Source organism: Benincasa hispida, chromosome 11 (genome assembly GCF_027475165.1).
Source record: "Benincasa hispida cultivar pf3 chromosome 11, pf3_genome.v1.1, whole genome shotgun sequence".
Classification (NCBI taxonomy): Eukaryota; Viridiplantae; Streptophyta; class Magnoliopsida; order Cucurbitales; family Cucurbitaceae; genus Benincasa; species Benincasa hispida.
This window is the reverse complement of record NC_143488.1, coordinates 3,740,318-3,754,707: the sequence shown is the minus strand read 5'-3', so window position 1 is coordinate 3,754,707 and position 14,390 is coordinate 3,740,318.

Below are 14,390 nucleotides of genomic sequence, written 5' to 3'. Positions count from 1 at the left end.
ATTTTAATTTAGAGTTTCTTCAAAGGTTGTTTCTCAAACCCTATTTCCAAGTTATTTACATGCATGCTTTAATCTTTAAAATTAATGAAATTAGCGTACTTAAGTGAAGGAATCAAATTTTCGCAGAAGTATGTGAACGTCTTGCATTTAGACATTCGATTTTTGTGGAAACAAAAAAATAATAAAATAAAATATGCATTTGTAGGATAAACATTTAATTAAAAAAACATAAGCATACTAAAAAAGAGGAAGAATGGAAAAAATCGAAACTCACCTTTGTTGATTCCTCTAGTTTTTCTCTTCTACCATTGTCAACGATCTCAAACTTCTCCAAGAAGAAGGACACCACCAACAAAGTTACTTTGCTATTCTCTAAGATTTCAAAGAACTTGAAAGAGTTGTCTCCAAGAACATTTTAGGAGGAAAAAGATGAGAGAATTTCTAGAGAGAAGTTAGAGAGAAGGTGGAAGTTGTTTAAAAGAAAGGCTAGGATTTTATGTAATGAAGTTCCTTTATACCCTTAGTTCTAATTAATTAAGTAATCCTTATTTAATTAATTGATATATTAATTAAATGACCATATATTAAACCCTATTTAATATACACATTTAATTAATTATCATAAATATCATATATTTATACTAACCTTCAATCTTCATTATTTCTTAATCAATTAATCAACCATTAATTAATCAATTAGATAACTATATCAAATCATATTTAATATGGAGTTAATTAACATATACATATCACATATTTATATGTATACATCTCTTTGTGAATCCAATTCATATAAATCTAATATTTGAATCTTATTCAAACATCTCTCTTACATAATTTGAATTATATATCATATCTATAATTAACCATTATATATTAATCTCATTAATATAAAATTCTCTCATTTGATTTGAACAATTTAAATCATTCATCATTATTATCCTTTAGTGAGCTAACAAGGATAATATGAGAGTAACTGATATGAGATTAAAAGCTCCAATAATATGAGAGTAACTGATTAAACTTCTTTAATCCAATTAATCAAGGTTCATTAACTACTGATCACTCCACTAAAAACCGAGAGCTGCACTCTTCGTACTGTAGATATATTTCTGTGTCCATGAATCTAACCAATCAACAGAACGATGACCCTTAAAAAATGCTCATAACACTGGGTCAAAAATACTATTTTACCCCTGCAATTACATCTAACTCCTTAAGTGAAGGAACTCTAATTACAGAGGATCTTTGAGCGGAAGCGAATCGTCCAAACTCCATTGTGAAAGAACTCATACATTTACAGATAAACATAACAGATTATGCACATAAGTTAAATTACAACATGCTTCTTGCAATAAAAAAACAAAAGATCAAGAAACTATACCTTTGAAGAACCTTTCTTCAAGTATATCCCTCGATCAAACATGAAAGCAACGAGCAAAACGATCTCCCTCGAACAACAATGAGTAGAAACTCGATCCTCGAACAAACCGGACACAACCACAAGATTTTCTTAATATTTTCGGTGTGAGAATCCAGGAGTGGTGGACTCTGGCTTATTTTGATTTGAGGGAAGGTTTAGTGTGGAGGAGGAGAACGATCGAGTAAACGAGAACAATATCGTGTAGAAGATGAAATATATCGCATAGACTAGATACTCGATCTAGATAAGAAAGCTATCGTATAGTCTCTGAAGCTATCGTTTAGTAACTCGATTGCTAATAATATAAGACGTGTGAGATTTTGAAATCAAATTTCATTTTATCCAAAAATTGTTATAAAACTGTGCAACTACCTACTAAGGGTGGTTATTGTGAAAAATATTTTTAATTATCAAATAATTAATAAATATAAATAAATATGATAACTAACTTATCATATTATATTTATAACCTATAGTTTTAATATTGCATCATATACAATATATAGACCATAGTTATTTTTCTTTATTTTATGACATTTAATATAAATCATATTTATATTAAATTTAATAACTATGAATCTAATTCATAGAAATCATATTTGAATCATATTCAAATATTAGTTCTTCCAATCAAACAATAATGTATCAAATACATTATAACAATTATATCATATATAAATGAATTAATTTAAACATTTCAAATTAACCCAAAAACTGATTTTCAACTTTAATCCATTGAACTACTAAGGGGACCTTATGAACCCGTAGCTTGAAGCTCCAACGGTACGTGAATAACTAACTAAACTCTTTATCCACCATCCGTTAATTGTCGGACACTCCACTAAAGACCGATAGCTGCACTCTTTTCACTACAGATATATTTCTATGTCCATTAGATATAACCAATCAACAGTACGATGACCCTTCACAAATCGCTCGTAAATACAATTGGGCCAAATTACCGTTATGCCCCTATAGTTACATCTAACTTCTTAAGTACCACTGATTCCTCTAATGAACAATAGATCATAGTCCCACTACGACTAAACCCCTATCGGGCCAAGAGGGGTATGCCGCCACATTGTTCAAGACTTAGAATCAGCCTTTAAGGGAGCAATTTATCTACTTACCCCTGCTTTAGGGAAGGAGTGAATTCCATCTTGTTTAGCTGAGTTCCCAGCTCCCTAATTAGACGAATCCCCAAAATGGTAGGCTTATTGATTTGGCGATTTAGCCACTTTCACCCATGCAAATCAAAGGACTGCCCTCATAGGTTGGAATTCACAACTCACTCAGGATTAAGGTCATGTTACCTATGGTCATCCTAGTGAAATGAAAGTCTCAATTATGAACGACATTATATAACGAGACTAAACATTTTGTGGTTCGGTCTTATACAAACTCCTTTGTATAGAATATCCCCGCTCACATGTCTAATACATGAATCATCAGGATCAGATCATTTGTAGCACTTTACAACATTTGTAGCACCTACAAAGCGAGCCATATTCGTAGTGTCACTAGAATAAGGTATCCAACCTTATCCATATACTACAGACCATTTAGGTTATCACTTAAAACATGATCCACTTGTATGTCTCCACATACATGTTTAAGTTACAACGATAACCATGGATCTTAGTTTATTGCTTTGTGGTTAATGCAACTAAAATATCAAACATTTCAAAGACAATATGAATAAAATATCATATATTATAAATCACAAAATGTTTGTTCATACAAGTGTTTACAAACTACAGGACCCTACAAGATTTAGAGCATCAACCCCAACATTAAGTACCACTAATTCCTCTAATGAACAAACACTTTATAGTCCAACTATAAATTAATACCTCTCAGATCAGTGGAAGGTTGAGACCTCATTATTCAAGATCCGAAACTAGCCATTAAGGAAGAAATTTATGTACTTTCCCAAGGAATGGGAAGGAGTGGATTCCATCTTGTGTAGCTATGTTCCCAGCTCCCTAATCAGACAAATCCTTGAAATGGTAGGCTTGTTGAGTCGGCTATCATGACCACTCTCACCCATATAGATCAAAGTACTACCATCTTAAATATGAGTTCACAACTCACTCAGGATTAAGGTCAAGTCTCCTATGGTCATTTTAGTGGAATATTAGTTTCTTCAAGTAACAATGTTATAAAGAGAAACTAATTATTTCGTGGTCCGGTCTATGTATAAACTCCTTTATACAGGATACTCCCACTCATATGTCTTTACATGAACAATATGGTTCATATTATTTGTAACACTGACATCTCATGTAACAATTACAAAGAAGGTCATATCTATAGTGTTACAAGGATACAACACCCAACCTTCATCCATTTACTACAGACCTTTTAGGTTATTACTTGAACATGAACCACTTGTATGTCAACCACATATTGTTCAAGTGATATCATATAACCTTAGATCTTAGTTTATTGGATCGAATTAATGCTGTCTAAATATCAAATAAAATAACTATGATTTTATTAGATAAATAATTAGTGTTAACAAAACTACAAACCATAAGAAAAAATAGATTTAGGATATCAATCCCAACAATCTCCCACTTATCCAAAGCTAGTGGAATGTATCAAAATACAATAAAGATGAGTGGGAAAGTAAAGTATCAATATACAGTGTAAGGTAAAGTATCAATATACAATACAATAAACTAGGACATACAATATACCCAATAAAATCTTCCACTTACCCTAGCTTAGGTGACTTATATCTCGTAGATCCAGACCTTCTAGGTGACCTAAAAAAACTTAGCCGTGAGAGCCTTTGTAAATGAATCAACAATATTATGTTTTGAGGCAATCTTTGTGACTATCACATTTCCTCGAAACATAATCTAATAAGATGATACTTGCGCTCTATATGATTTCCACATTTGTGGCTATAAGGCACTTTGGATTTTGCCACAACACCACTGTTATCACAATAAACTGTGATGGGCAAAGACATATTTGGAACAACTTCTAAATCTATGAGAAATTTTCCGAGCCATACGGTTTCCTTAGCAACTGCATACTTAGCCTCCATGGTGGAATCCGCATTATAACCTTTGCTTAATGTTGCACCATACTATAGCTCCTCCATTCAGAGTGAGTATTGATCCCAATATGGATTTTCTCAAATCCTTATCAGTCTGAAAATTAGAGTCAGTGTATCTTGTAGAGATCAAATCCTTAGTACCATATACAAGCATATAGTTTCTCGTTCTCCTAAGATACTTGGAAATAGCTTTAACTGCTGTCCAGTGATCAAATCCTAGACTAGATTGATATCTACTGACTACTCCCATTGCATGGTAGATGTTGGGTCTAGTACACAACATGTCATACATAAGGCTACCCACTACAGTTGCATAGGAAATCCGTCTTATCTCTTCAACCTCTTGAGATGTCTTAGGACACTGTTACTTAGACAAGATAATTCCATGCCTGAAAGGTAATGAACCCTTCATGAAATTTTGCATCAAATATCTAACAAGCACTTTGTCAATATAGGATGTCTGAGACAAGGCTAGTAATTTGTTTTTTCAATCCCTTATAATTTGGATCCCTATAACAAATTGTACTTCACCTAAATCTTGAAATTTAGCAGTTAGCCATTCTTGAATGGTAGTCAGGTAACCTACATCATTCCCAATAAGTAGGATACCATCCACATACAACACAAAAAAAAACTACTGAACTGTTGATGATCTTCTTGTAAGCACAAGGCTCATCAACATTTTGATTAAAGCCATAAGATTTGACTGCAACATCAAACCTTATATTCCAAGATCGTGATGTTTGTTTCAATCTATAAATGGACCGATTAAGCTTGCAAAATCTTTGCTCTTGACCTTGTTTAATGAATCCCTCTGGTTGGGTCATTTAGATGGTTTCGTCAAGATTACTATTCAGAAAGGCAGTCTTAACAAACATTTGCCATGTCTCATAGTCATAAAATGTGGCAATAGATAAGATAATTCAGATAGACTTAATCATAGCAACAAGTGAGAAAGCTTCTTCATAGTCCACTCCCTTAACCTGGGAATAACCCTTTGCTACTAGTCTAGCCTTAAAGGTTTGCACCTTTCCATCTATACCCAGTTTTCTCTTGTAGATCCATTTGTAACCTGTGGGTTTAACTTCATCAGGTTGATCTACAATTCCCCAGATAGAATTGGAGTGCATAGACTCCATTTCTTGATCCATGGCTTTGATCCATTCATCTTTGCCAACATCAACCATTGCCTTCTTGTAAGATGATGGGTCATTAACCTTACCATCTAATATGAAGAGTTAAGTTTCTGTTAAACCCAAATAGTGAGTAGGTTGGATTACAATCCTCCCACTACGTCAAGGCTCTCTCAATACTTGAGAAGGATGTGTTTCACTAGATAAAACAACATCAACAACTCTTATTGAGGTGCTTGCCTCTTCAATAACTCTTGTTGAAGTTTTAGTAGTTTCTCTGGAAATTTCATTTAATATGATTTGGCTCCTTAGCTTATGTTCTCTAATGTGGTTTTCTTCTAAGAAAGTAGTATTTGTCGATACAAATCTTTTGTTTTCTTTTGGATCGAAGTGTTGGGGTTGATGCCCTAAAGTCTCATGTCATGTAGTTTGTAAACACATTTTGTACGAACGCTTGTGATGTATAATATATGATATTTACTTCACTTCTTGACTTTGCACATTTAGATGTTTTATTTGCTTTACCACAAACCAATAAACTTAAAATCCCTAGTTGTCTTTATGTAACTTAAGCATGTATGTGGTGACATACAAGTGGATCATGTCTTAAGTGATAACCAAAATGGTATGTAGTATATGGATATAAGAGAGGAACCTTATCCTGGTAATATTGCGAACGCGACCCGCTTTGTGGAATAGTTACAGGTAGTGTGACTTGTCACAATGGTCTAATCCTGATCATTCGTATAGGGGACATGCGAGCAGAGGCGTCCTATACAAAGAGTTTGTATAAGACCTGATCACGAAGTGTTAATGTCTCGTCATATAACCTCGTTTATGACAGAGACTTCACTTCACTAGAATGACCATAGGTAACATAACCTTAATCATGAGTGAGTTGTGAACTTCTGCCATTGAGGGTGGTCATTTGATTTGCATGGGTGCGAGTGGCGAGGGCGCCGACTCAAACCTACCACTTTGAGGATTCATCTTATTTGGGAGCTGGGAACTCAACTTCACATGATGAAGTTCACTTCTTCCCCGAAGCAGGGGTAAGTAGATAGATTACTCCCAGGAATGATCCCGGGCTTGAACAATGTGGCGCCACACACCTTCTCGTGGCCTGAGAGGTGTTTACACATAGTAGGACTACGTTGTATTGTTCATTAAAGGGATTAGTGGTACTTAAGGAGTAAGATTTAACTATAGGGGCAAAACGATAAGTTGGCCCAGCTGTACTTACGAGCATTTGTGAAGGGTCATCATATTGATGATTGGATATATCCAATGGACATAGAAATATATCTATGGCAAGAAGAGTTTAGCTGTCGGTCTTTAGTGGAATACTTGACAGTTAACGGATAGTGGATATCGTGGCTAAAGAGTTTATTCAGTTATTCACGTACCATTGGAACTTCGAGCCATAGGTACATAAGGTCCCCTTGGTAGCTTGGATACAAGTTGGAAATAAGTTTTCGGGTCAGTTTGAAATGTTCAAATTGACAAGAGGGAGTTCGATTATATATGATATAATTGAACTAGTTAATTATATATGTTATTTATCTTTATGTATGAGATACATTAATTTGGAGAAAATTGGATATAAATATGATTTATATCTAGTGGAGGAAAAATACTATGGTTAATATGTGATATTAAACTATAGGTTATGAATATAATGTGATTATATTTATTATCTATTAATTAGACAATTATAGGATAATTGGCCGGTGTCTCTTCTGTTTTCATAACGGATGAGTAAGATGAAGAATCGCTTTGAGATGTTTAAATAGCTCACGGTGTGTTAAGCATTGGATAAGATATAGTGTTGAAGTGTGTCATCGCTTAGTAAAATCAAAGCCTCTACGATAGTGCTGAACGATCGCTTACCTATACGATAGTGTTGAATAATCGCTTAATGCTTACACCCATATCTGCTATTTACTAAACTATTGTTTATCTTTTACTAAACGATCGTTTAGCGCCCAAGTTTTTCTGAACGATCGTATAGATGATTGCTTAGCTTTTTCTAGACAATCGTATAGACAATCCCTTAACTTTTCCTACAAAGCATTTTGTCTATATGATAGACGAGCCTTTCTCCCACTTGCTTGTTCGTTGTATACGATCTCCCTTCCTTCTCCCCTCTACCAAATTTGAATAAAGCCCACCCTTTGGATTCTCAATCCGAGAATACTGAGGGATCTGAGTGGTGGTGTCGTCCCCGTTTCCTTCTGTTCGTGTGGAGACTACTTGAGGTAGACGATTGGGAGTTGCTGAACGATAGCTTACTGTTCTAGCGAAAGCGAGATTTGTTGTGAAGAAAAGTCTTCAACTGGTATGATCTCTCGGTCTCTTATTTATTGATCCTTTAAGTATGCCAATGATATAGCGTTGTGAATGCATATCGTATATTTGAATGTATATGTGGAAATTCTATCACAATGAATTAAAAAGATTCGCTTCCGCTCATAGGTACTCTTGAATAAGAGTTCCTTCAATTGGTATCAGAGCACTTGGTTTCCGATCTTCCAATTCATTGCTGCAAAAGAATTGTATTTACATTCTCGGTGGGTGCAGTATGTCTACTCTTTGTTTTAATTGTTAAATCGCTTGTGGATGTGTGGATTAATGGAGTTTTTTTTAGATGTAAACTCGGTTTCTGATATTCCAATTCATTGCTGTAAAAGAACTGCATTTACATTATTGGTGGGTGCAACATGTCTACTCTCTCTTTTAATCGTTAAATCATTTATGGATGTGCGGATTAATGGAGTTTTCTGGGATGTAACCTCGGTTTGTCAAATTCTTTAGTTAATTGTAAAGGCCCCTGCATTTTTGGGCACAATTAATTACTATCGAGTCTGTAATTTCAAAGTTAGTTTGAGTCTTGAGTCATTTGTGAAGAAGTTCAGAGCAAGGGTTGTTGTTATTCGAGGAAGAAGACGATCAATTGTTGGTCGAGTCGTGTAGATGATAAGGTAGACGATCGCTGAGTATCGGATGCTCGACTGTCATTTAACGCACGCGCACACTAGTCGATCGTATAGCTCAGCAAGCCTCATCGCTTTGTTACTGACTGTACAATCGCGGAGTAAATTTATGGTAAATCGTTTACCTTTCGCATGTTAAGCGACCATCTAGACGATCAAGATTTGCGGCCTCGTTGTCGTCTATGCGACCGTTTAACTTTCACACTATCGTCTAGTATGCACTACATGATCATTTACCTGGAGGCGTTTACTAAACGATAGGAGCTTCGCCCGACGATTCAAGACCCGATTCACTTGTGAACCGGTTTGCTTGATGGAAATAATGTAATAGATAGAATTTTCATTTTGGTTTTATGTTGGTTCATCTCGGTCCATTAATCCATGATTTTATATATGTGATGTATGTTTTTTTTATGTCATATGGTATGCACATATAGAAAATACCCACCTTAGGTTATGCATTGGTCATGCATATTCTCTTTATTATAAGTGTTACGATTTAGAGAAGCATGAATTAAATTACGTAAGTGCATGTTCATGCATCATATAATATAAGGGTTATATTTATGTATGCATTATTTATTAGCGTTATATTTATAAGCGTTATAAATACCTCATTAACATGTAGCAATTCTATTTATAAGGGACCTTTTGTCTAAGGCGGGTTCTGTCTAGGCTGGGTTATTTAAGGTGGCGGCAACGGAACACCCCTACCTGGGAACCTATCTGGAAAGGTGAATTAGATAGATTTGATGCATGCATGCAAGTTAAGGATAGTCCATTAAAGATTTTAATGTGACTACTTGAACTTGTTTTATTTCAAAGACAAAAGTTGTTTTTGAGCAGATTTAATAAATGACTTAGATTTTGATCAGTAGCCGGATTGTCTAGGTTAATAAACCCCTAGGTAGAACATTCAGTGGGAGGTACTTGGGGCATATGGTGCTTCATTTAAACCTTTCGCATTTCTCCCTTATTGTCCACAACGTGATATCTATCCTCGGCCTCGTGACTCCCTGGGAGTGTCCCCCTAAAGGATGGTGTTTGGGTAGGTCAATATCAAGGTGGATGGAGAGAATGTTCATAGTAAGTGGGAGTAGGAAGTGCAACAGCATATCCCACGGTCTCTCTCATTGGATTAAATAAAGTTTCTGTGCATTGCCTCGAGGCACCTTGGGAGTGTCCCCTTATAGGATGGTTGTTTTCACATTTCTTTATTTGATCTCCTGTAAGAGGATAAGGTTACTTAGTCTTTTGTCCTAATCTGCTCCCTATGGTGGGTGCATTAGGGCTGGACTCTGGGGCCGAAATTGAGGGGTTACACTTACGTGAAATTGTTGAGGGTTAATAGTTCTGGATCGAACAAATGGTGGCTGTTAGGTTCAATTCCAAGAGTTGGTTTTGCCTAATGGTTGAGAATGTCTCATCCCAGTGAAGGGACATCTGATCACCCCACCGATCATGTTTTTCATGCCTCGTTGGGGCATCATTGGAAAATAGAAGTCTTATCACTTAGGGTACTTTGAAACTGTTTTGCTAAAACTAATTGGTTTAAAATGTGGTTTTGCAAAGTCTTATAAAAGTTTATTCATTTTTCAGCAGCAGTTTTAAATGGCTACAATCACTATCAGTTTAGTTAGCGCCGAAAAACTGAATGGCCAAAAGTATTTGAGTTGGAAACATATGCTCACGATGATACTCATCATCGAGGATCTGAAGTTTGTTCTTATGGAGGACTATCCTTCTATTCCACTTCAGAATGCTACACGAAATGTTCAGGGGGCATACGAGCATTGAACACGGGCAAATGAGAAGGCCCGAGCCTATATCTTGGCCAGTCGACGTGTTTGCCAAGAACTATGAGCCCATGGTCTCAGCACGTGAGATTATGGAGTCCCTATGGGGAATGTTCAGACAACCGTTTGGGCAGCTTAAACACGAGGCTCTGAAACACATATTCAGCTTCAAAATGGAGGAAGGCACCTCTGTACGTGAACACGTGCTATATATGATGGTCCACTTTAACGTGGCAGAGATGAATGGGTCTAAAATCGATGAGGGCAGTCAGGTTAGCATTATCCTGCATTCATTGTTGGAGAGCTTCCTCCACTTTGTTAGCAATATGATTCTTAACAAAGTGGACTATACCCTTACTACTCTCCTCAACGAGTTGTAGACTTACCAATCCTTGCTGAAAAGTAAGGAGAAAAAGGGAGGTGAGGCAAATGTTGTCTCGTCTTCTAAAAGGTTCCATCGAGGTTTGACCTCAGGAACGAAGTCTGCACCTTCAACTTCTAACTCTGGAAAGGGGAAGAAGAAGAAGAGTGGTAAAGGGAAAGGGAAAGCGCCTGCTAACCCGCCACCTATCACCCAGAAGAAGCGTCCACCGTCGGTTGAAAAAGAAAATGTTTCCATTGCAACTAGGACGGAAATTGGAAGAGGAATTATCCTCGCTATCTAAAGGAAAGGAAGGCAGCCAAGGCTAAGGGCAAGGCAGATAAAGGTAAATGTGATTTACCTGTGTTAGAAACTTGTTTAGTGAAGAATGATGATTTTGCCTTGATAATTGATTCAGGCACCACTAATCATGTTTGTTCTTCTTTTTAGGGGATTAGATCCTGGCGACAGTTGGAGGCTAGTGAGATGACGTTGCGAGTAGACACCAGGCACGTCGTTTTAGCTGTGGCAGTGGGAGGCATCTAGTTAACTTTACAGAATAGGTTTATTGTATTAAAAGATATCTTTGTAGTTCCTGAACATAAAAGGAATCTTATTTCTGTAAAGTGTCTGTTACAATGTAAGTACACTCTTTCTTTTAAATTGAATAAAGTGTTTATTCATAAGGATGGTGTTGAAATTTGTACAGCTAAACTGGAAAATAACATGTATGTGCTAAGACCGTTAGCCTTAAGTTCCCTTCATAACATAGAGATATTTAAATCTGTTGTAACTCAATCTAAACATCAACAAGTTTCTCCAAAAGAAAATGCCCAATGTTGGCACCTTCGATTAGGGCACATCAATCTCAATAGGATTGAGAGATTGGTGAAGAATGGCCTTCTAAGCGAGTTAGAAGAAAATTATTTACCAGTGTGCGAATCTTGCCTTAAGGGTAAGATGACTAAAAGACCTTTTACTAGAAAAGGTTATTGAGCCAAAGAGCCTCTAGAATTAGTACATTCTGACCTTTGTGGTTCTATGAATGTGCGAGCTCGAGGAGGCTATGAGTACTTTATCAGTTTTACTAGGTATGTTTATCTGATGCAACAAAAGTCTGAATCTTTTGAAAAGTTCAACGTATTCAAGGCTGAAGTTAAGAATGCTTTGGATAGACAGATTAAAACACTTCGATTAGATCAAGGTGGAGAGTTTTTGGATTTTGAGTTTCAAGACTATTTGATAGGAAATGGAATCGTTTCCCAATTCTCAGCGCCGAGTACACCTCAGTAGAATGGTGTAGCGGAAAGGAGAAATAGAACCTTGTTGGACATGGTTCGTTCGATGATGAGTTACGCTTTCTTACCAGACTCATTTTGGGGTTTCGTAGTGGAGACTGCGATATACATACTCAACTGTGTTCCTTCCTAGAGTGTTGAAGTACACCTCTATAATTGTGGAACGGGCGTAAAGCTAGTTTACGTTACTTCCACATATGGGGTTGCCTGACACATGTGCTTGAGGAAAATTCCAAGAAGTTGGAATCACGGTCGAGGTGTGCCTCTTTATAGGCTACCCCAAAGGTACACGAGGGGCTTACTTTTATGATCCGTCCAAAAATAGGGTGTTTTTTTTTCCACGAACGGTACTTTCCTGGAGGAGGATCATATCAGAGAGTGATAACTTGTAGAAATACAAGTTATTGTGGCTTAAAAATTGGAACAATTAGGGTCTTTAATGATAAAATCTCATCATTTTTAGAGAAAACGCATGGAATTACTCGAGCACTATCAAACTCATGCAAAAGAATGTTTATTGCTAAAATACTGCAGCACTAACGCATGATATTGCAGGATCTCAACAAAAGGCTAATGCATGATTAAGAAAAGTGTTGCAGGTAAAGTCTAACGCATGGGGCATGCGTCGGAGGGATTCAACGCAAGGAAGATTAATTAATTCAGGCTGTTTGTGTCAAATCACCACTTGCAAGCATGGGCACCTGCAGCAGGCGGCGTCTGAAAAGCAGCTGAGTGTTAGGCGGCCGACCAGGGTATGGAATTTAATGCTGCCCATCATCAAGTTGGGGATGATCGACTCTTATAAATAGAAGAAATCCCACCAGATGAAAAGCTCTCCGAGTTTTAAGTCTCAGTTAGATAGTCGGAGCTTAGTTTAGAATCTTAGATCTTTAGAGCTGTGCTGTGGTGCCGAGAAGAACAAGAGGGAAGAGAACCACCACCATTGCTGATCAAAGAGCGGAGGAAGCTGAGCTCGAGAGAGACATTTCTTCCAATTCTTCCACAAGTGGTTGTACACGACTAAAATTAAGCCAAAGAGGACAAGAGATTGTACTCTGCGACTTGACTCCTTTCATTTCATCTTACTTATCGCTTTTATCTTTTCATTTGATTAAGTATTGGTTTTGTAAAGACAATCAGTTATCTATTGTACTTTGCCATTGTTTATTTCTTGTTTATGTTGGATGCATGTATAACTTTATGCAAAATTCCATTTCAAACGCTTAAGCCAACTAAATCAATTGGGAAAAGAATCTTTAGCTTTAACTATTCGAGAGAATAAGTAAGCCAACATCAAGTTAGAAACGCTTAATACATCTAGAGATAGACGCACTGGTATTTTATTGCATCCTGTGTTTGACGCATACATCCTAGAGATAGGTATTGTATGATATTCGCATTGAGAAGTGTCAAATAGAGTCTAACACATAACAAAGATAAACAAGTCATCTCATTCGCATCATATTCTTGTTTTATGTACATCCAACTTAGATTGACACATATCACTTGCATTAAACTCCATTTTCACATGACCCATCATTCTCTACTCGACCCTTTTGTATCTTCTTACACACACCCATAGAAGCTTAGTGTAAATAACTCATTTCTACATACACTTAGGATATCTCTATAACAGTTACAACGCAAGGTCTGCATTAGCTTTAACCTGAATCCCTGAGTTTGACCCTGGACTTACCAGGAACCTAAGTTGGATTTATACTTGGATCTGATTTAGGAAAACTTGAACGTCAATAGAGAAGTGTCATTCATCCTGTTGCACATCACTAACTATCACACCCCGCCACAGACCACCCTCTTAGCCTAGGAAAGGGTGTGACTGCAGAAGTTATCAACCCTGTGGCTGATATTTACTGCCTACTAACTATTGTAGGATAACTCTGATACCAATATAAAACTCATATACAGCGGAATATCTTTAGGACCAATATAAAACACATTATAACTCATATACCACATGGGCGTGGCCGCTCGGCAGTGCACTCAATGCTCGGGCGTGGCTGTTTGGCAGTGCGCTCAACGCACGGGTGTATCCACTCGACGCATGTGTTTGGCCAGGGCTGCTTGACGCATGGCCTGGGCGCTGGTCGAGGCTGCTCAACGCATGGCTGTCTTTCCATGCATGCCTCGCCCACCCGTGTGCCTTCCAAGGCATCATCTCCTCTTTCCTTCTTTAGCCGTATGCCTTCACCAATAACTCTTCCAATGCATCAACCCCACTCTAACACACAAAATTCTATACTTAGCCAAATTTCCAAAATTTTCCCCAAAAGTTAACCTTCCAAATTTCCTCTTTTC